Genomic DNA, 24,202 nt, shown 5'->3' on the forward strand with positions numbered 1-24,202 from the left:
GATAAATGATTATGTTACATTTTCCTATACAAATGAAAATATAAAAAAGAATCTGGATCAGAGATGGAATTGTGTAAAGCAATCGTAATCATTTGACAGTTCATAACGTAGGTACGATAAAATCAGTTAAAGCGTTTGACAGAATAATCGTACGTTATGTTACGTACGTTAACTGTCAAATGATAACGATTGCTTTACACAATTCCACCTCAGTTTTAAAAAAAACTTGTGGGCTGATTTCTCAATCTTCGTATAACTTTTAACTGAAGAATAGTATATGTCAAAATGTTTATTCTTCAGCAGATATTCAACGATTAAAAAATCAGTCCTAAGTCACCTACATATCCGAGTAGCTGGCATTTTATGTTCACTAAATTAATATTAGAAAATGAAAAATAAAGAAGAAAAAACAAAAGAGCCATGATGAGGTTCAGCATAAGCCGCTACAAGTATTGGGTTATGGTATTATTACTGATCAGTAAACAATATTAATTTGTACTATGTTTTACTATGCATAACTACTATGTTTTAATCTGTAAATATGTCTAATTATTATTTTCTTGCTTCCTTTGTAGAACGTCAAGCATCTTCAAATCAGTGTTCATCGATAGTTGACTGCTGTCGTCAATCCAATACCGGAACTTCAACTGAGATTTCAAGTCCAATGTCGATAATTCCATGATACTGATGAACCTGGAAATAAAAAGACAGTTGTAATTATTTCGTTTTAATGATTTCATTCTCTTATATTTTATTCGCAAAAAAGGACTATAGGTAATTAAGAAATGACAACATAGAGGTGAGTGGATGCGTGGTAGTATTATCACATAATACCTAATTATTAGTTAAAGTGGCATCTAAATAAAATGCGGCAAGCATTTATTGTGTGACATTTGCGTTTAAAATAAGATTTCAAATTAAGTATAAATATCTTTAAATAAATAAATATCTTTGGACAATCTCACACAGCGCCATCTAGCCCCAAAGTAAGCAATTAATATGCTTGTGTTATGGGTATGAAATTATGCATAGAATTCATTTTATAAGAATAATATTGAACATGTCTCGGAAATGGATTTGCAATAATATACAATAGGGATGATGACTGGGTAATGAAATCAAAATTATATTTAGTCCGTCAGACAGATAGAAAATATTAGACTCGTATTTTTTTTTCTATAATCGAATATATACAGTATTAAATTGAGTTGAAATGTCGCGTGACGTCACTTTTGAGTAAAAATTCTACTCAAGCGTGACGTATCGCGCCATTTCAACTCGATGTAGCACTGTTATTATTTAATTATAAAAGAAAATAAAAAATATGAGTCTAATGTTTTCTAATTATCTGTCTGACGGACAAATAATTGAAATTTTGTCATCTAGCCTATTACTTATCTCATATTTCTTGGTCGTTTAACGTAATAATGTTAGGTAGGTACACTTACTTGTCGTGTCGTGAACTACTATTTGCGTTTTGCGTTTATGTTTTGCCTTCTTTTCTTTCTTCATTCTTAGCCTTCTTGCTTCGTAGAGTAATATTTTACGCATTGAGACAGTAATTTCTTCTTCGCCAAGAAAATATGATATCGCCATATCACTCCTCCTTCCTTGTGAGATGTGATCAATTTTATTCTATTCATGGCGTTTTACCTGTTGGTAAAATTTTGTTAAAAGTATTTTTTATAAAAAAAAAGCCTTTAAACAAAGGCAGTAGGCGCGCGTGAACACCTGCCAGTAGAGAGGTTATATGACCTAACGACAGTTGGTGAAAAGAAAAAAGAACACTGGCTGAGTACTCCAAAGATATGTCCAAGCTTAATGTTTATGGTATCTTAACACTTACTATTGATTATTGCGATTGAGTTGTAAAATTGTTTTACTTACATAATCAGAAAAAGGTCGTGTGGTGCATTGTCAGACTCCGGTTCAGTTCAGTATGAAGTAGCGAAACGTAGGTAGCTAAGTATTATATTACATTTTAATTTTTATTATTTCTTCTAGTCTATACCTGAAATAGATGGCATATTAATATTATTAATAGTGAAATATATAAGACAATTATAATTGTATAATTTATATAAATATAAATCTGAAGATTGAAGTTGCGTTTACCTTAATTAGTAGTTAGTTCTTTTTATGTTTATGAATTCTTCAAATTTGCATTATTTTGTCAGGGCTGCGTTATTAATGCTTCATCTTGAGGAACTTGACTTGCGAGTAGATGTGGTGAGCACCATCGTAGCAATTTTAACTTTTGCATCACTCAAGTTTCTCTTTTGGCTTCTATATCTGAAATAATTAATATAAAATATGTAGTACAGCAAGAGGACGTCCCTGCTTCCAGGGAATGAGCGTCATGCCGTCAGGTCTCTTGCCGTCGTCACGGAGTATGCCGTTAGGCTCTAAAACTGCTGGCACATTGACGGCGACAAGAGCTCTGCGGATGACGTCATTGATGCAGGCGTGTCGGGAGACTCGACCAGCGCTCATTTGGCATGAGAGGCCATGGTGTCCTAACTCACCGACGCGAGTACCGCAACGACAGCGATGGGGATGGTTTGTCTTGACGCCAAGTCTAAGGGAAATGGCAAGGGACAGTGTACTCCTGTCAAGCAGAGTCCCGATATTGGCCGAAGGAAGAGCATGTAGCCAATAACCGGACTCTGCCTGAAAGACCGCTAGTAGGCGAGCACGCTCTGCAGCATTTTCGGAGGAAGCCAATAGATCACTCTGAAAACGCAAGCAGAGCGGCTCGTCCCACTGCCTCTGAGACGATAGAGAGGTAGGTGGATCGGCTCCCGGGCATGCCCTAGTCCAAGCGTTTCTGGCCTCTGCGAGGTGAGCCAACTCCACTACCCCTAAAGAAGGGGCTAGTAATTTATTAAAGAGTTCGGCTGTACCATACGCAGAAGACAGAAAAGCTGGAAGGGCAATATGCGATATCTATATGTAGTACAGATTAAAATACTAATACATATTAGAAATGCGAAAATTTGGATGTCTGTTACTTTTTCACGCAAAAACTACTGAACGGATTTTGACGAAACTTTACAGTATTATTGTTTATAACCCAGAATAACACATAGGCTATAATTTATGACGATCTGTGACAAACAAAATTTCACGCCGGTGAAGCCGTGGGCAAAAGCTAGTCTTTTTATAAATTAAATAATAATTTTATTAATATTTTTAATACTTACTCTTAGTATCTTTTGAGTGTACGAGTGACAGTCATCTTGATGTCTAATTGAGTATCTTATTCAGATAAGATATAAACAGTGATATTACTAATAAATCGTTTGTCATCTGTAATATAAAACATATTAAAATTAGATTTATATTTGGCTATGCATTGTTAGAGTTTGCATCGATGTATAATTAGAGACACATCAAAGCATTGCACGGCTCATCTGTGTTTTGTGTGAATGAGATGTTTCCACATTTTAAACAAGTTAGCTGCCACACACTGCCAGCCTGGTTAGTCCATCTGCAAGCTCTATAACATGACATACAATGTTAGTAAAAGACAGCCATAAATATTAGTTAAAGCCAGAGCCTCGTCAGTAAGACAGCAGGGAGCACCGCAGCGGAGCGTCTCACTCTCGCGGTGAGCCACGCCGCTGCCGCCAACAGCCGGCTGTTGGCGCGAGCAGGTGAGGTTGGCACATGGGATAGTACCATAACATTAATTTGATCTTATAATTAAAGGCAAGCCAATGGTTAGTAAGATTAGTTTTGTTATGCACTCTCCCTTCTACTCCCCATCTACCTACATGAAATGTATAACATTAAAAACAGATTTTAATCATTCGCGTCCCACCCATTATAACTAAACGTCAAGCAGTGAGTACATAATGTAACTCATTCATAAATATCGCGTCAAGACATACCTAGACACATAGAAAGACACGGGTCTTTCTATTTTGAATAAAAACCATTTCATGTAGTTAGATCGCCCTACTGGGCGAATTCGATCTTCTAGCTACAATTAGTTAGCAAATAAATAATATGAATATGAATGAATTCTAAGCCCAAGCAGCGCAAGCATTTTAAAGCAGCAAGCAATTGCAAAGCAGCTACTGAAATGAATCCAAAATTTGATAGATTTGCCCGGGTAAGCCGATATTGTATATGATGAGTGTTTACGTGTGCAGTAATGTAAGAGAAGATGGGAAAGCAAAGTGAAATGGAATATGAAAAATATCACCCCATTACTGTAAGAGTGGTATATCGGAATATAACGTAATCACTTTGGAATCACCATGACATTAGCGCCTGATTCGGAACAGGAGCCTCCTCAGCCAACCAAACGAAGGAAGAGAGAATGATACCGCTGACTGAACGAACTGATTGACAGGGGAAGACTGTTAGGACGACACCCCCAGCCTGCAGGGGACGTCACTGATCCACGTGGGTGACACAGGCAGACGCCTCAGAGAGGGTGACGCCATCGAAGCGAAGAGTGTGAAGGCGACAGCCAACACAGCACGAGCATAAAGTTGAAGAGGTCGAGCGGAGGGAAGATGCAGGGTTAACGAATCAGGGCAGAGAAAATAACCGGTCGATAATGTCCCGGGTGTCAATCAAACACCTCAGCGTCGACGGAATATCAGGGTGTCCAGGTACAAGTACGAGTATGTCAATATAACAAACAACACGTGGTTCAGAAAGCAATGAGCAATGGATGTGTTCAAATGAAGTTAGTTAATGCCGTCATAAGCGAAACTGAACGAAATTGTTCTCACCAGCATAATAAGGATCGTCGTATAATTGTCATTTTGTAAAATTAATAATGTAACCGTCGCCTTTTTTCGCATTTCTTAAATAAACATTGCAAATACATCATAGGTCTCACTAAAAAACAGGTACTTTTAAAGGTATATAAAGTGCTATAAACGGTTACAAAAACAAAGTCAAAATTTATTTATTTGTAATTTTAAATAGTACTTAAATATTAATTAACAAGAATAAACAATAACGTTACTTATTTAATTAGTTATTTATTTCAAGAATACTCAAATTTTAACAACCATTAGGTAATTTTCATAAAATGTTTAGTAAAAAAACTTTTAGTTATTGTTAATTTTATGAAATTGATCAAGTAGCAATTCCTGGCAAAGAAAGAAAATGTCACGTCCATTATGAAAACCCTCTCAACAATAAAATTACCTCATGCATGATAGCAACAACAAACTTGTAAATAAAAGGAGTAACTTTAATATTAAGAATGTGAAAGAATAATGGTAATAAAATAACAATACCATAAGAAAATTCTAAACTGAAAATATAGTAAACATTAGGTACAAAAGAAGTGAAAGCCCAAATAAAAACAAACGGTGTAATCGATATCCAATGCTCACTTGTCTTCAGCAAGACAAGCGATAGGATGTTTTAACACCTACGACCTACAGTGCTCGAGATCCGTCGCACATCTATCTCATCAACGAGAGAAGAAGGAGGAAAATATTGAACAGAGTAGTTGAAACTGATAAATGATTAATTTTAACTTCAAAGACAAGAGGTAATTAGGATAATATTTAGCGAGGGAACAGACAGCAGTTCTGTAATATGTGAATAAGCTAACAAACATAACTGAATTACAATAAAAACATTATAGGTAGGTGGTAGTCAATATTCATTATTAATTTATAGTTAATATGTACACATTAAGAGAAAAAAGTTTTTGGTTCTATATTAAGTTATTGCACATTTTAATATTTTTAACAAAGACAGGTACTAATTAATAAAAAATATTATTTGTTGTGTAGCAACATTTATGACTTAAATGTGATTAAAAATATGAATTCCTTTTAACTATTCGTATAGTGTCGATTCGAATTAAAAAAGTATGTCCTAAATGTATAACAAGAAAAGTAACGTTATGTTTTAAATGTTTTTAGTTATAAAAAAAAAACAATTTCTTGTAAAATTGTTAAAAAATCTTTATATCATTTGGTTTTGGACTATTATGTATTCGTTAAATATTGATTAAAACCCAGTATTCATAAAAAAACTGAATACTCCATGCAACAAAATACGTTAAGAAGTGTTTAGGATTTTAATTATTAACAGTTTAATGTCAGAGTTAGTTCTAGCTTTAACTACAACACGGATATTTAACCGGATATGTCCTGCGAAAATTGATTTTCTCGCCAAAAATCTTGTTTAAATCTTCTGCAGCCATAGCGTGCAGTAACTAATAATATGACGTGATTGGATTACTAATGTTTGGCCAAAAACGTTTCCCAAATTATCACATCGCAAACAACTTATTTCATTCTTTTTATCGAAATGTTCATTAACAAGAGGTGATTCTGGCGCTCGGCGGCCGCTACCGCGGCACGCTGCGCTCGCCTTCGCGCGTTAATGGTCACTGTTCTAACCTAACCTAACCCACTATTTTCTGCAATACCTACTTTTTGCAAACATACAATTTTATTATTAAAATTATTGTTTAAGAAAACTATGATCATGTGCCTTATGCTTTGATTTGTGGGTAAGTATATGAAGTGTTAATTTGATCAATCAAATTATTTGGATATTTGGCAAAAAACATTTGCTATACAAAAATTTGCCATAAAAAAACTTGAACAAGTAAAATTTTGCCAAATGATAATTTGACCAAATGAATTATCGCATCCCACCGCTCCTGCCAAAAGGCCACGGCATCCTCTCTAATGGTGCGCTTCAATTCCCGGCGCTCCCTGGGGGCCAGTTGGATTCCCTCCTCCGCAAGTCGTCCTGCACGAGAGACTTACAGGTAACGCTGCCGTGCTGCACGACCTGTAAGCCTTCGTGAGTAAAATGAGCGCCGGTCGCTGAGTACTCCCTCCAACCACCTTTGTCATCACAAAAATCGACGAGCATCGGTACCATACGGCCGCAGCGTATGTCATCGTGGCCACATAAATGCCTGCGTACAGCACACTTAGGGCGGGGTATCTCACGCCCCATGACGTCTTGCCAAAACCATTGGCAGCTTGTAAATCAATCAATTTCGCATGCGGCACATAGGACCTAGCCTCGTCGAGGGTCACACCAAGCGATTGCGATCGTCACATCGTCTGCGGACGCTATTACGTGTACCCACTCAGGACACGGCAGCATCAGGAGGTCGTTGAGCAGGAGGTTCCAAAGTGTCGGGCCCAACATTGATCCCTAAGGACATCCCATGGTACTGCGCTTCCACGACGTTTGAGCCCCTACATAGAGGCCCACACGCCGGTCTGTAAAGTAACTAACCAATGACCTGAAGATATTAGGTGGAGCTCCGGTCTGTTTGGCCTTCAACAAAATCATCGGCCACCACGCGTTGTCAAAAGCACCGGAGATGTCCAGGAAGATCAGCTGCACGTATGACGCAGTACTGTTCTCGGTGATCGAGTTAATGAACTTGAGCGCCGTGACCGTAGACCGGCCACGGGTGAAACCGTGCTGAGCGTCAGATATATGTCGGTGCAAGCAGGGAGCGCAGGAGATGATGACGCGCTCCAGGATCTTACCCAGGATTGGCAAAAGAGTAATAGGCCTATAGGCCTTCGGGTCAGAGAGAGGCTTACCGTTTCCCTTCGGGAGGACCAATAGTCTACCTACCTTGCAGATGTCTGTAAAAGAACCTTCAGCAAAGGTGGTGCGATAATAACTTTAAAAAAAAATAAAACCGACTTCAAATGCGTGAACACAAAAAAAAAAACTAAAAATTAAAAATATTGCGTATAAAAAAGTTCATCCCCAATTTTCCACCCTTGGGGGTGAAATATTTTCTTTAAATTTGCATGAAACCACCCTTTTGATAATACCTATTCAACAAAAAAATAATCGTTCAAATTGATTTATAATCGGCGGAGATATTGCGTATAAAAAAGTTCATCCCCAATTTTCCACCCTTAGGGGTTGTTTTTTCTATTATTAAATTTAAATGGGACCACCCTTGAGGTATTACCTATACGCCGAAAAAAGATTTGTTAAAATCGGTTCATAATTGACGGAGTTATCGCGTAACAAACATAGAAAAAAAACATACGGGTCGAATTGAGAACCTCCTCCTTTTTTGAAGTCGGTTGAAAAGTAACAGTTGCTAAAAGTTTATTTGGGAAATGAAACATTGGCGATAAGTTGTTTGCGAAGCGAAATTTGGCGAAAAGTAATTTGGCCAAACGGAAGGATACCGAACGCGATTACTATTAAATCGTAACAAATAAGTTTATGAAATGTTTATTTCTAAATGTAATAATATCAATATAACTTTAAAAAAAAAACCGACTTCAAATGCGTGAACACAAATAATACCTATTCAACAAAAAAATAATCGTTCAAATTGGTTCATAATCGGCGGAGATATTGCGTATAAAAAAGTTCATCCCCAATTTTCCACCCTTGGAGGTGAAATATTTTCTTTAAATTTGCATGAAACCACCCTTTTGATAATACCTATTCAACAAAAAAATTATCGTTCAAATTGGTTTAAAATCGGCGGAGATATTGCGAATAAAAAAGTTCATCCCCAATTTTCCACCCTTGGGGGTTATTTTTTTTAATATTAAATTTAAATGGGACCACCCTTGAGGTATTACCTATACGCCGAAAAAAGATTTGTTCAAATCGATTCATAATTGGCGAAGTTATCGCGTAACAAACATAGAAAAAAAAACATACGAGTCGAATTGAGAACCTCCTCCTTTTTTTGAAGTCGGTTGAAAAAAAAGGTGGCATAGGGGCCCGAGCGCCAGCCTCGCCGCACCTTAACCTATTTATTACACTGCATTAACTTAAATTATACTGGTAAATTACTAATATTAGTTAACCATGCCACCACCCCAGAGACATTTTAGTGAGAATGACAAATCCAAGATATCTTTTTTCATATTCTAATGATAGTAATAATTCAGACTGAAAAAACTTAAACACAATAAGATTGAAGAGGATCCCTTTCAATCGTGTAATGTGTTATTACCAATAATGTGACTGTTTTGACACTGAAGTAACCAAAAATATTGTTGACTATCTATGGGAACTGTGGCAAAGTAATGCTATAACATCACCCCATCCAAAATTAAAAGCGTAAAAATCTGGACAACTTGGTTTGACCAGTCCCCGAAGGCAGCGCCTGTTCACAGACATGACGGATGAGCCAGCCATCGCTTCACTCGATCATATTTTAGAGAATGTAACGACCCGCCTCACCACGCCACCACCCCAGAGACATTTTAGTGAGAATGACAAATCCAAGATATCTTTTTTCATATTCTAATGATAGTAATAATTCAGACTGAAAAAACTTAAACACAATAAGATTGAAGAGGATCCCTTCCAATCGTGTAATGTTTTATTACCAATAATGTGACTGTTTTGACACTAAAGTAACCAAAAATATTTTTGACTATCTATGGAAACTGTGGCAAAGTAATACTATAACATCAACCCATTCAAAATTAAAAGCGTTAAAATCTGGACAACTTGGTTTGACCAGTCCCCGAAGGCAGCGCCTGTTCACAGACATGACGGATGAGCCAGCCATCGCTTCACTCGATCATATTTTAGAGAATGTAACGACCCGCCTCACCACGCCACCACCCCAGAGACATTTTAGTGAGAATGACAAATCCAAGATATCTTTTTTCATATTCTAATGATAGTAATAATTCAGACTGAAAAAACTTAAACACAATAAGATTGAAGAGGATCCCTTCCAATCGTGTAATGTTTTATTACCAATAATGTAACTGTTTTGACACTAAAGTAACCAAAAATATTTTTGACTATCTATGGAAACTGTGGCAAAGTAATACTATAACATCAACCCATTCAAAATTAAAAGCGTTAAAATCTGGACAACTTGGTTTGACCAGTCCCCGAAGGCAGCGCCTGTTCACAGACATGACGGATGAGCCAGCCATCGCTTCACTCGATCATATTTTAGAGAATGTAACGACCCGCCTCACCACGCCACCACCCCAGAGACATTTTAGTGAGAATGACAAATCCAAGATATCTTTTTTCATATTCTAGACTGAAAAAACTTAAACACAATAAGATTGAAAAGGATCCCTTTCAATCGTGTAATGTGTTATTACCAATAATGTGACTGTTTTGACACTAAAGTAACCAAAAATATTTTTGACTATCTATGGGGACTGTGGCAAAGTAATGCTATAACATCACCCCATCCAAAATTAAAAGCGTAAAAATCTGGACAACTTGGTTTGACCAGTCCCCGAAGGCAGCGCCTGTTCACAGACATGACGGATGAGCCAGCCATCGCTTCACTCGATCATATTTTAGAGAATGTAACGACCCGCCTCACCACGCCACCACCCCAGAGACATTTTAGTGAGAATGACAAATCCAAGATATCTTTTTTCATACTCTAATGATAGTAATAATTCAGACTGAAAAAACTTAAACACAATAAGATTGAAGAGGATCCCTTCCAATCGTGTAATGTTTCATTACCAATAATAGGACTGTTTTGACACTAAAGTAACCAAAAATATTTTTGACTATCTATGGGGACTGTGGCAAAGTAATGCTATAACATCACCCCATCCAAAATTAAAAGCGTAAAAATCTGGACAACTTGGTTTGACCAGTCCCCGAAGGCAGCGCCTGTTCACAGACATGACGGATGAGCCAGCCATCGCTTCACTCGATCATATTTTAGAGAATTTAACGACCCGCCTCACCACGCCACCACCCCAGAGACATTTTAGTGAGAATGACAAATCCAAGATATCTTTTTTCATATTCTAGACTGAAAAAACTTAAACACAATAAGATTGAAAAGGATCCCTTTCAATCGTGTAATGTGTTATTACCAATAATGTGACTGTTTTGACACTAAAGTAACCAAAAATATTTTTGACTATCTATGGGGACTGTGGCAAAGTAATGCTATAACATCACCCCATCCAAAATTAAAAGCGTAAAAATCTGGACAACTTGGTTTGACCAGTCCCCGAAGGCAGCGCCTGTTCACAGACATGACGGATGAGCCAGCCATCGCTTCACTCGATCATATTTTAGAGAATGTAACGACCCGCCTCACCACGCCACCACCCCAGAGACATTTTAGTGAGAATGACAAATCCAAGATATCTTTTTTCATATTCTAATGATAGTAATAATCAGACTGAAAAAACTTAAACACAATAAGATTGAAGAGGATCCCTTCCAATCGTGTAATGTTTTATTACCAATAATGTAACTGTTTTGACACTAAAGTAACCAAAAATATTTTTGACTATCTATGGAAACTGTGGCAAAGTAATACTATAACATCAACCCATTCAAAATTAAAAGCGTCAAAATCTGGACAACTTGGTTTGACCAGTCCCCGAAGGCAGCGCCTGTTCACAGACATGACGGATGAGCCAGCCATCGCTTCACTCGATCATATTTTAGAGAATGTAACGACCCGCCTCACCACGCCACCACCCCAGAGACATTTTAGTGAGAATGACAAATCCAAGATATCTTTTTTCATATTCTAGACTGAAAAAACTTAAACACAATAAGATTGAAAAGGATCCCTTTCAATCGTGTAATGTGTTATTACCAATAATGTGACTGTTTTGACACTAAAGTAACCAAAAATATTTTTGACTATCTATGGGGACTGTGGCAAAGTAATGCTATAACATCACCCCATCCAAAATTAAAAGCGTAAAAATCTGGACAACTTGGTTTGACCAGTCCCCGAAGGCAGCGCCTGTTCACAGACATGACGGATGAGCCAGCCATCGCTTCACTCGATCATATTTTAGAGAATGTAACGACCCGCCTCACCACGCCACCACCCCAGAGACATTTTAGTGAGAATGACAAATCCAAGATATCTTTTTTCATATTCTAGACTGAAAAAACTTAAACACAATAAGATTGAAAAGGATCCCTTTCAATCGTGTAATGTGTTATTACCAATAATGTGACTGTTTTGACACTAAAGTAACCAAAAATATTTTTGACTATCTATGGGGACTGTGGCAAAGTAATGCTATAACATCACCCCATCCAAAATTAAAAGCGTAAAAATCTGGACAACTTGGTTTGACCAGTCCCCGAAGGCAGCGCCTGTTCACAGACATGACGGATGAGCCAGCCATCGCTTCACTCGATCATATTTTAGAGAATGTAACGACCCGCCTCACCACGCCACCACCCCAGAGACATTTTAGTGAGAATGACAAATCCAAGATATCTTTTTTCATACTCTAATGATAGTAATAATTCAGACTGAAAAAACTTAAACACAATAAGATTGAAGAGGATCCCTTCCAATCGTGTAATGTTTTATTACCAATAATGTAACTGTTTTGACACTAAAGTAACCAAAAATATTTTTGACTATCTATGGAAACTGTGGCAAAGTAATACTATAACATCAACCCATTCAAAATTAAAAGCGTTAAAATCTGGACAACTTGGTTTGACCAGTCCCCGAAGGCAGCGCCTGTTCACAGACATGACGGATGAGCCAGCCATCGCTTCACTCGATCATATTTTAGAGAATGTAACGACCCGCCTCACCACGCCACCACCCCAGAGACATTTTAGTGAGAATGACAAATCCAAGATATCTTTTTTCATATTCTAATGATAGTAATAATTCAGACTGAAAAAACTTAAACACAATAAGATTGAAGAGGATCCCTTTCAATCGTGTAATGTGTTATTACCAATAATGTGACTGTTTTGACACTTAAGTAACCAAAAATATTTTTGACTATCTATGGGAACTGTGGCAAAGTAATGCTATAACATCACCCCATTCAAAAATAAAAGCGTAAAAATCTGAACAACTTGGTTTGACCAGTCCCCGAAGGCAGCGCCTGTTCACAGACATGACGGATGAGCCAGCCATCGCTTCACTCGATCATATTTTAGAGAATGTAACGACCCGCCTCACCACGCCACCACCCCAGAGACATTTTAGTGAGAATGACAAATCCAAGATATCTTTTTTCATATTCTAGACTGAAAAAACTTAAACACAATAAGATTGAAAAGGATCCCTTTCAATCGTGTAATGTGTTATTACCAATAATGTGACTGTTTTGACACTAAAGTAACCAAAAATATTTTTGACTATCTATGGGGACTGTGGCAAAGTAATGCTATAACATCACCCCATCCAAAATTAAAAGCGTAAAAATCTGGACAACTTGGTTTGACCAGTCCCCGAAGGCAGCGCCTGTTCACAGACATGACGGATGAGCCAGCCATCGCTTCACTCGATCATATTTTAGAGAATGTAACGACCCGCCTCACCACGCCACCACCCCAGAGACATTTTAGTGAGAATGACAAATCCAAGATATCTTTTTTCATATTCTAATGATAGTAATAATTCAGACTGAAAAAACTTAAACACAATAAGATTGAAGAGGATCCCTTCCAATCGTGTAATGTTTTATTACCAATAATGTAACTGTTTTGACACTAAAGTAACCAAAAATATTTTTGACTATCTATGGGAACTGTGGCAAAGTAATATTATAACATCACCCTATTAAAAATTAAAAGCATAGGAATCTGGACAACTTGGTTTGACCAGTCCCCGAAGGCAGCGCCTGTTCACAGACATGACGGATGAGCCAGCCATCGCTTCACTCGATCATATTTTAGAGAATGTAACGACCCGCCTCACCACGCCACCACCCCAGAGACATTTTAGTGAGAATGACAAATCCAAGATATCTTTTTTCATATTCTAATGATAGTAATAATTCAGACTGAAAAAACTTAAACACAATAAGATTGAAGAGGATCCCTTCCAATCGTGTAATGTTTTATTACCAATAATGTGACTGTTTTGACACTAAAGTAACCAAAAATATTTTTGACTATCTATGGGAACTGTGGCAAAGTAATGCTATAACATCACCCCATTCAAAATTAAAAGCGTAAAAATCTGGACAACTTGGTTTGACCAGTCCCCGAAGGCAGCGCCTGTTTACAGACATGACGGATGAGCCAGCCATCGCTTCACTCGATCATATTTTAGAGACATTTTAGTGAGAATGACAAATTCAAGATCTTTCTTTTTAATTTAATAAAAATAACAATTCAGACTGAAGATAATCTTGACAATGGAGGGGATCACTTTATTGTCATTATGTTTTATTACTAATTTATGCAACATAGTATTAAAAATAGGTCAAGTTGCGGCGGGAGTGGCCCCATTGACCATCCCTAAAGCCAACTGTATTTTTTTACATACAATATAAAAAAAATCGGAAAACCGCGGTTTAGATAGCAAGAAACAAACGGACATATTCATTACGTCACGGTCATTGCATGGGTTCAAATATTATATGTGCTCCCTCGAAAACCTACTCTCCACATAACCGTTTAAAGCACTTTATATATCTATAAAAGTACCTATGTTCTTCAGTGTAACCTACGACGCAGCGTGCATTGCTTATTCAAGTAATGCGAAAAAAAAGGCTACCCCTGTACATTATTTCAGCTTCAACCAAACCAACGCGTGCAGATTGCCATCGCCGGCGCGATCATAGGCCAATGACTGGTCGTGCGACCTGTCATTCGCCTATGATCGCGTCGGCGATGGTGATTTGCACGCGTTGGTTTGGTTGAAGCTTACTTTTACAAAATGACAATTATACGATATCCATTATATGCTGGTAAGAACAATTCCGTTCAGTTACGCTTAAAACGGCATATAACTAACAAAAAATCAACACACCCATTGCTCGTTGCCTCCGGAACCATGCATATGTTTGGTATATTGGCATACTCGTACTTGTACCTAGACTTCCTGACATTCCGTCGACGCTGAGGCATTCAATTGGCACAAGTGGGACATTATCAAGCGGTTATTAACCTTACCTTGATTCGTCACCCCTGCATCTTCTCTCCGGTCTCTTCCCCCTCAACTTCACGCCCGCAGCTATGCGGCTGTCGAACTCCACACTCTTCGCTTCGATGTCGTTACCTTCCCCAAGACGTCCGCCGGTGTTTCCCACAGCATCAGCAACATCAGCCCACAGGCTGGCGTGTCCCCCCAACAGTCGTCCACGTCTATCCTTCAGTTCGCCCTTCAGCGATATCATAACATCTCTTCTTCAATTTGGTTGACCGAGAAAGCTCCTATTCTAAAATCAAACACCAATGTAAATGGATTTATACTCCAAGTGACGACGCTATACCGATCCACCCCTACAGTGTAGAGATGATATTTTAACATAGCCCATTCCCCCGATACTTCACTATCTCCACTCACACCACCACACACGCATAACTCATATACACAAAACCAACATGCCCAAACAAAAACCACCAAATTTTGAATTCATGCGAAATGAGTATAAAAAAGCAAAAATAAATAAATAATGCACGTGTATAGGCGTGTCAGCTTGATTTTAATTGATTTTAAAATATATTTACACAAAAGAATTGTCAATTGATTGATGAGGTGAATTATATTTACACTTTCCGAGAAACTGCGTAAAAATAAAAAAAATATATAAAAAAAGTAATCTAAAGAAGCTGCGGGTACACTACATTATTAAGCAAAAGTTTATCGTCGACTAATTTATCGCGCGAAACTAAAATTTTGATATCCGATTTTTCTTGGACCCGACCTAACGCTACGTACAATTGGCCATGACTGAACACGTCCGACCGCAAGTCTACGCCTACCCGATTTATAGTCTGCCCCTGACTCTTATGAACAGTCATGGCATAACACAGAGCTAAGGGGAATTGCCGTCGCGTCATTTCGATGGGGCTGTCCGGTTCGATTGGAGCTTTAAACAAGATACGCGGAATCAAAAATTCGTTTGTTTCGCCTGGCTTGCGAACGGTTATTATGCGCGGCGTAGTTTTCACGACGATAACTTTTGTGCCATTGACCAGTCGGTCTGAAAAACTAAGATTGCGGATTATCATGCACACGCATCCTACTTTTAGTGTTAGATCATGTTCTGGAACACCCTTTGGCTGCAGTTTATTTAACGCGTCCGCGCCTAAAAATATATCGTCCGCGTTATCGGAAAGGACTTTATCGATTGAATAAAAGTGTAACGGTTCCGACTCTACTCTATCTAATACTATGGAATTAATTTCCCTAACGTTTTGATTGTGTGTGGTGAGTATTGCTCGACCAGCGCACGTGTCCGGTTCAACAATGACAACATGTGAAAAAACAAAATCTATTAAATCGTTCAAATCTGTAACATAAGAAAGGTGGGAAGTTAAATCTACTAAATTTAAAATTGAACGATTTACCTTTACTGTTTGAACCGGCAATTGATTCGATCCCAGTTTTAATAAAAAGTCAGAATACTCTGGGTCGTCTCTGTTACGTTGGGAAGTGCTCAAGTTGAAAATTTTAATTTGTTCCCAAATCGGTGAGGACTTGACTGAACAATTGATTACGTCAGAGTTACTTTTAGCTTTTACTACGACAGGAGGTATCTGACGGAAATCTCCTGCGAAAATTACGATTTTCCCACCAAAAAGCCTGTTACACTTCATCAAATCGCGGAGAGACCTATCAAGCAGGTGAATTAAATATTTGTGAGCCATAGGGGCTTCGTCGTAAATAATAACGTCAGCTTGTCGAACAAGCTCAGCGCGCTGCGAACCATTGGTAATGCTCCAGTAACCAAGATCATCTACGGGGTTGAGGGGGAATTTAAACATGCTATGTGCCGTAATGCCGCCTACGTAATTTTGCGCCGCGATACCTGAACTCGCCGTACACAAGACAATTCCTGAATTTCCGCGTGCGTGTGCAGTAATTACATTTAAAAGCAAAGTTTTACCTGTTCCGGCAGGCCCGTCAATGAAAATGGCAGTATTGTTAGAGTTTCGGAACTCGCTGTCACTCAGGAGAGTGTGAATATAACTAAACACGAGGTTTTGGTCGGGGGATAATTTTGGTAGCCAGCTACTCACGAACGTGTTTAACTCGTCGCGATTATATTCGACGCGCTCGCGGCCTACTTCGGTCGAATCGTCTATAACGCCCGGTAACCCTTGCTCGACAAGGGATGTCCCATGTTTACGCAATAACCGGTCGATTTGGACGAGACAAAGTTTGTACGCTTTTTCTGCGTCATCGGATAAACGCTGCAAAAAATCCTGACCAATTAAATGTTTGTACTTATCCCACAAAGAAACGACCCTAATCCCGTTCACAGCTAAGAGTACGAAAAAGCTACACAGCCGTGGTCCAGTCAAAAATGTAGATGCTTCCTGCATAGCAATCTCATACTCCGCTTCATCGTCCGCGATCCCGAGAGCTTTCGCAGCTTCCTGGAAAGTTTTGCACAATGGACCACCAAGTTTATATAAATCGTCGTAACTACGACACGGCTGAGACGCTAAAAGAAGACGCAAGTAAAATAATTCACCTCTGTTTGGCGCGACCCAGAATAAACGCGATACTAATTCGCCCCTTTGCCGTCTTGTCAAAAATTTATTATTGCTCAATTCAAAGATTTCTACATTTTTTGTGGTGGGACGTCGTGAATGTACAATAAACCGCTCGTAAAAATCTAAATACGTTATGTTATCAAACTGTTCACCGAGAGGCCTTTTAAAATAAGTTATTAAGTCCGAATGAGCGCGGCGCGCGGCATCTGCTTCGGTTCCCGGCTTGAAAAAGATGGATTGTTGGCCCTCAAGGTGTACGGCGAGCTGCTTTACGTTCGGTTCGCGAGCTGTTACGTCAAACTCTAAAATGCGCCACGTCGCTTCGCAAGAACCAAGGTAACGTTTGGTGACATACTGCTCGATTTCATTGTTTTTATCTGAATCGGGAACGACAGTAACGCGCGATTCGTCAGGACCTTTGGTCATGTATTTGAATAGATATTTGACGATCGCGCGTGCGGAATATGCTAATAAATTTATGTGACAGTCATACTTGAGGAGAAGAGCGGCATTGTACGGAACGACCCACAAATCACTAACCGTTATGTCTCTATTTCTAAATTTAATGGTGGCTTGGTTTTTACTATCACGGCGTAAATGAACAAAACCTTTGTCATCGCAGTAAGTTACAGCCGTTTCAGATTTAGGGAAATACTTTGTGCATTTCATTTTTTCAGTATCCCAACATGGCAAATCTGTTCTATGTGGAGGTCCACATGGGCCGTGTATCATGTGATCAAGCACGGCCTTGCGTAATCTACCACCTGCCTCAGAAGGAGGAGGGATATCTGCCCTTACAAATTGATCGATTTCAAAATTTTGTATGGGACCACCCCCTTCGATTCTAAAACAAATGTGGGCATGGGGCAGTCCTCGTTTTTGAAACTCTATGACATGCATAATATACATACATCTACCGAACCAAGCACCAGTTCTAAGGTCTTTTAAAAGTTGTGCGAGTTTCAAGTTAAAAACTCTCGCACAAATTAAAGGATTAGGCCTTTGTCCTTGTGGAGTAGATTGTTGGATCTCGGGCCACTTTGGATTGCATGTCATCGTTAAAAAGTATGATGGAGTGCCCAGTCTATTGACCAGTGCAATGGCATCCATATATTTAGTTTTCATATACCGTGGACCTCCAGTAAATGTATTGGGCAGATAGACACGTCCCGGCACAACACCGCCCTCTCCCCGTATGGTTTCATCTGCTGCTATCTGGTTACTAATTTCTACCGAGTTTTCTACTTTCTGAAGGGGAGCAGATCTAAGAGCAGCATCTGAGGAATGATTCTGCATATTAAAAATGTACCTAAGTCGTTCCTCTGAAATTCTACAGAACATATCTACTATCCATTCCTCAGAAAGTCTGCTCAACTCTGAAAACCGCGGCTCAGATAGCAACAAACAACGGACGTATTTATTTTGTGTTAGTTTTACGCCGTTGTTATCGAGTCTATTCGGTAACCAACCGGGATTACCGTGTGGATACAGCAAAGGATATTGGAAAGTTTCATACAGCGGATGTAAAATGTCTACAGTGTGCGGTTTTCGAGCACCTATGCGCCATATGACTATAGCTTTAGGAATATAGCGTTCGCGTTCTGTGCTCAGAATTGCGGCTATTTCCGAACCGATTGGCATGTCTCCTAAAATATTACCATGGGAGCGTCGCGACGTGGGTTCAAATATCAAATGTGCCTCCTCGGAAGGCTCCTGACTTAAACGTTTAAAACAATCTATGTACGGACTAACATTATGCATAAAATTGGTAATGCAGCGAACTACCTCCATGTCTAAATTTTGGCTTACAGCTGTCCTTTCCCTTTCGTCGTAAATGTACATACCGATAGGATTATATGTGTCGGTGTAAGCTAAATCAAAAACGCGATGGTAAGTTCGGCCCTGAATTTTTAAGAAAGACACACCGGAATTTGGTTGATGAAAACCATGAGAAACGCCTAATGCGCTAAACGAAAACAAATTATTGAAAGCTCGCGGTCTTAGAAGGAAAGCTGGGTGGGAATAGAACTCTTCGGTTAACGGCGGTAAATTTTGAACATTATATGCTCCAGAACCACAACACCATTTGACTCTACCCTTTTCCTCAACAAAAATTCGCGCCTGACATTGAGGACATCTGTGACTGTCATTTAAAGACAATTTTTTAAGAGAATGAGTCTGAAGTGAATCTAGGTCATCGTTTTGTTTTTGCCCGATCAAAATATTGGAATTACGCAACGCGGGTTCTAAATTTCTGTTTACTACATTATATTGTTGTGACGCTTCTTTATTAACTTCCGGATTTTGTTGCGAATACCGTTTTACCGCTTCCCTATTAACCGAGGGATTATTTTGCGTGTACCGTTTAACCGCGTCCCTGTGAACGGAGGGATTTTTTTGAACGTACCGTTGAACCGCGTCCTATTAACCGAGGGTTTTTTTTGTGAGTACCGTTTTACCGAGTCCCTATGGATAGTTGGGTTCTGGGTAGCATAACGTTTTACAGCCTCTCGGTGTCTAAGAATTTTGGTTGACGTTACGTTACTAACCCGACCGCTATTTAAATCAACTCTATCAATTACAACGACTGGCTTTAATTTCAATTTGACATCAGAATGTGTAGTACTGACGGACAAAGGTTTCGCATCATGGGCAATTTTTAACGCAGTTAAATTTACTCTTTCAAGAACCACAACTGGTTTTAATTTTTCATAAATTAATTTAGATTTTTTCGGTGCGGAAGAATCTACTTTACATTTAGATGATCTCTTTTTTTTGGGTCGACCTCGTTTGGTTGATTGCACCGGTGCAATGTCTATTGATTCTAACTCAACTTTTTCAAGGACTACGACAGGTTTCAACGTTGTTAATTTCGCGTCGCGTGGCTCGAGTGGGACGACGGGATCTAAGTTTAGCGCAAAATTTACTACAGTTAATTTATGTATAGAATATTGCGCCGAGGTATACGCATGTCCTATGAACAGTAATTTTGCGAGATCTTCTAAATTTTGGCAACAAAACAAACGCGCCTTATTTTGAGTTTCGTCCCGATGATTAAATTTATTATTGATGCCAACCGCGTGGCTATTAAATAAATAAAATTTGTTGCCAAATTTCCAAAAAGAAACCGTATAATTGTTCCCGGTGAACAAGTAACTATCCCGAGTCTCGTTACGTTCGCGAGTGAATACACGGTCGCGCAAAATATGAACTAACTGCAATGTTGCAACATCAACATCGCGCAGTGAAGCTGGAAAAAGCCCGTTTTCAATCCAGTTGGGTTCCATTGCATTAATTTTAACCGCGAAGTTCCCTACTCGATAATCATTTGGCAATTCGTCTGGTAATAAGAAAACGTGGTCCCGAGGTTTACACTGCAAGTAAAGTAAATCACCGTACTGAAGAATAGTATTGATATCCGCAACATCAAACACGGCCCGATTTTTAATAACTGACAAAGCGGATGCACATGCTGACATGGCTACACACTGTGCATTATTACCTTTATACCGTGCATCGCCTTGATGGGACAATCCTTTACCAGAAATTAATAATTAATAATAGTCTGATTGACAATGAAGTCGCGCTTATTATGCATTACGAATACATAATTTAAAAGAAAGTAATTTGCTTCGAAATACAAAATGCAGGTGGTTTCTTTATTTTCAGATAATATGCTGATACCTTATCAAGACAAAAATAACGAAAACTCTAAAAAGATTCAAGTCAATCTTCTCTTAAAATTATTGTCATAAAATATAAACGTGTAAAGAATGCAACTTCAGTATCTAAATTGAATGATAAAAAGTGTTATAGATTTATATGACACAGGGAAGATAATTAAAAGATTGGTCACATAATTAATGCTAATTTTCAACTCAGTTATGTAATATTATAAAAATACTTTCATTATCTTCTAACACTCTCCGCTAAAATATCTAAAGCATTTTGACAAGGCCTTAGAACATCACCTTAAAGCAATATCAATCATGCTAATTTTGAGGTACACACAGAAAGCAAAATGACAAACTATAGTGCCAACAAATTTTCTGAAAATAAATCGTCAATAAATTCATATTCAGTTATAAATGGTTATGCAATGAACAAGTGATAAATTTTACAATGCCTACCTGATTAATTACTTTTATTGTTTTGGTAATTGAAATTAAGTTTGTTTTTTACTAATAAATAAAAGAAATTAAATTAAATTTAAAAGTAGATATACCTACCTACCTATAGAGACCTACCTAAACCGAAAATCCAAACTCATACAATTAATAGCAGCTAGTGCTAATAGTAATAAGAAGTTTAATGTAAACAAAAGTTTGAAATTTTATTATAACTGAACAACAACATTACCTACTTAAGTAGGTAGGTAATGTATCCAAATCACTAAAGAAAACAGTAAATTGTATTAAAAACAAATGCCTACCAGTTAAGGTATGTACCTAATGATGGAAATCAATGATTATACAAATTAGTACTAACCTATTTTACTGTAACTGTACCATTTTGCAGTAAGTTCATATTACAACAAGTAATTTTATTAGGCTAATCCTACCTAAACAATGCATTGCATTGATACAATATTTCCTAAAATAAAACTAATGCAAATTCAAATAACAGGCTTACCTAACCCCATTGAGACAATAAGTAGGTACCTACCTACCTAATTTCTGCTTATCAAACATACCTAAATTAAATTAGTAATAATATGAATCAAAAGAAATTTAGAATTTATGTTTCTGTAAAAATGAAAAATATTATAGGACCTTAGATTAATAATCTAAGTAGATATAGGACCAATTTCAAACATGATGAATATTGATAACTTCAATCAATTGGTGCACATCTATTAGAATTTAATTAATTTATGACAAGAGATAAAAATTAAATGTTATTAATACCACTATTCAAGTAGGTAAATTATAATTAGTATAATTATTAATCTTGATTTATAAAAGGCTAGATATTATGGTCAGATCCAGACATATACAAGTTCAAAAAAAAGTACCTATACCTAGTAAGATGAATGTCAAATCAGAATTCAACGCACTAAATTGAAAATATTGATAAATAAATACAAATATAACAAGCGCAGGATATATTTAAGTAGTATCAAATGCAAATAATCCTATTGCAAATCTGAAGGTTTTCAAATAATATTTAAACTGCATTGATATTACCTACCAATATTTGAGAAGGATTCAATCAAGTTCTTATTATTGATTTGATTTCAGAGCAAATCAATTATTTTAACTACACTGAAACATTAATTAAATTAGATGTGATTCAATAAATGCTTTGTTTATAATAAGAACTAAAGTTATGCTTACTTGTGTATTTTAAATACCTAATGTAACACCAATTTCAACAGTAAATAATCCTACATGTAAAATTATTTTACATAACTATTCATATGAAAACCATCTCAGAGTAAGAAGATCTAAATAACTTTTATTGATAGATAATGTGAATTTATGTTCATCAACAATGAAATGATAACTTGCCTATTAGGACATTATTAATACAAGTACCTTGTGTGGAATTGACATGTTTCAAAATATAAAGATGTCTTACGTGTTATTAACTATTTACTGTTAGGCATGGAACTTTTTTTATAGGTCCATGATTGTAGGTAGGTGTAGGTAATTTAAATAACTTGGCAAATAGAATAAGGGGCTACGCCCTTGTCAACCATATTTAGAAAATGTGTGAAGTTATTGACTGGAAAAAGCTAGATCTTATGCAGTTATGAACTATCTACAACACCATTGCCATGTCAATTATAAAAGAAGAAAAATGGCGGTCCATAACTATTCATCAAAGCCAAACATAGTATATTTTTAACGAACCAAAGGACCTAAACACAGAAAATAATGGAAAGAAGAACAAATAAGACTTTATAAGACTTACCCGTGGCGATGCAGACGGCCGTGGTGGAATCGTAGTTGAAGCGGGGCATCGTGAAACTGCAATTATACACATTTAATGAACTAAAGAACCACAAATTATGGCACTGAAGAACCTAAAATACACTTAAAACTTCGATCATTACACTTTAAAAAGTTTTAAACCATAAAAAGTTGTTTGTTTAACATTATTTCATTTGTTTTACAATGGCGTCCCCTTCAACAAAAATGATGCTTACACTAACGGAACGATGAAAAGAAACAATTAAGTTGATATATCATCAAAATTGATTTGTACAATAGTATTTTATTATTTGACAAACCTATGGATAATAATTTTAATAATATTTACACATAACTTACCGCGATGAAACAAGATGCAAAACAGTTGCGACCGAGAGGGAGGCGGAAGTGAATGAGCGCGAAATGTCTCAAACTCTCAAGGAGGAAGAGGCAAACTTTTTTTGCCTACAAAACATATGACCATAGACAACTTTTGTTTGGTGGTGTTTAACCTATTGGTCACCAACCTATTTCGCCTGGAACAGTAAAAAAATATATTTCTGTTTTGAAAATAAAGATTTAGGGTTTTAGGCAATCGCAAAAATACGCATAAAATAACTAAAGCATTTCTATAAGTATTTTTATCAAAGAAATATTGCACGGAAATGTTAAACGTTTTGTATTTTAAAAAAGACCATGGCGCTCTAAAGGATATAGAACGCAACTCAGATTTTATTTAATCTGATTTGATTATGATGATTAATTATGATAGAAAAAGAATAGAAAAAGAATTATTAATAACAATCGGTTATTATGAATAATTTGGTAAATGTGATTAAAGAAATCATTCACGTATGTATAAAATTAAATAAACTGCTTAGGGT

The 24,202-nt window shown here is 37.3% G+C and overlaps 2 long non-coding RNA genes across 2 annotated transcripts; both read right to left on the reverse strand.

The window, feature by feature from the left end:
• Positions 1 to 518: 518 nt before the first annotated feature.
• LOC135086377 (uncharacterized) lies at positions 519 to 2,285 on the reverse strand. Its single transcript, XR_010260456.1, has 4 exons — positions 2,116 to 2,285; positions 1,888 to 2,011; positions 1,449 to 1,653; positions 519 to 693 (listed from the first exon to the last, which is right to left on the reverse strand). It is a non-coding gene; the product is annotated as an uncharacterized LOC135086377 (long non-coding RNA).
• Positions 2,286 to 2,965: 680 nt separating this feature from the next.
• Positions 2,966 to 23,747, reverse strand: LOC135086362 (uncharacterized). Its single transcript, XR_010260440.1, has 3 exons — positions 23,679 to 23,747; positions 23,320 to 23,375; positions 2,966 to 3,309 (listed from the first exon to the last, which is right to left on the reverse strand). It is a non-coding gene; the product is annotated as an uncharacterized LOC135086362 (long non-coding RNA).
• Positions 23,748 to 24,202: the final 455 nt, after the last annotated feature.

The sequence above is a fragment of the Ostrinia nubilalis genome, chromosome W (genome assembly GCF_963855985.1).
Source record: "Ostrinia nubilalis chromosome W, ilOstNubi1.1, whole genome shotgun sequence".
In the NCBI taxonomy this organism is placed as follows: Eukaryota; Metazoa; Arthropoda; class Insecta; order Lepidoptera; family Crambidae; genus Ostrinia; species Ostrinia nubilalis.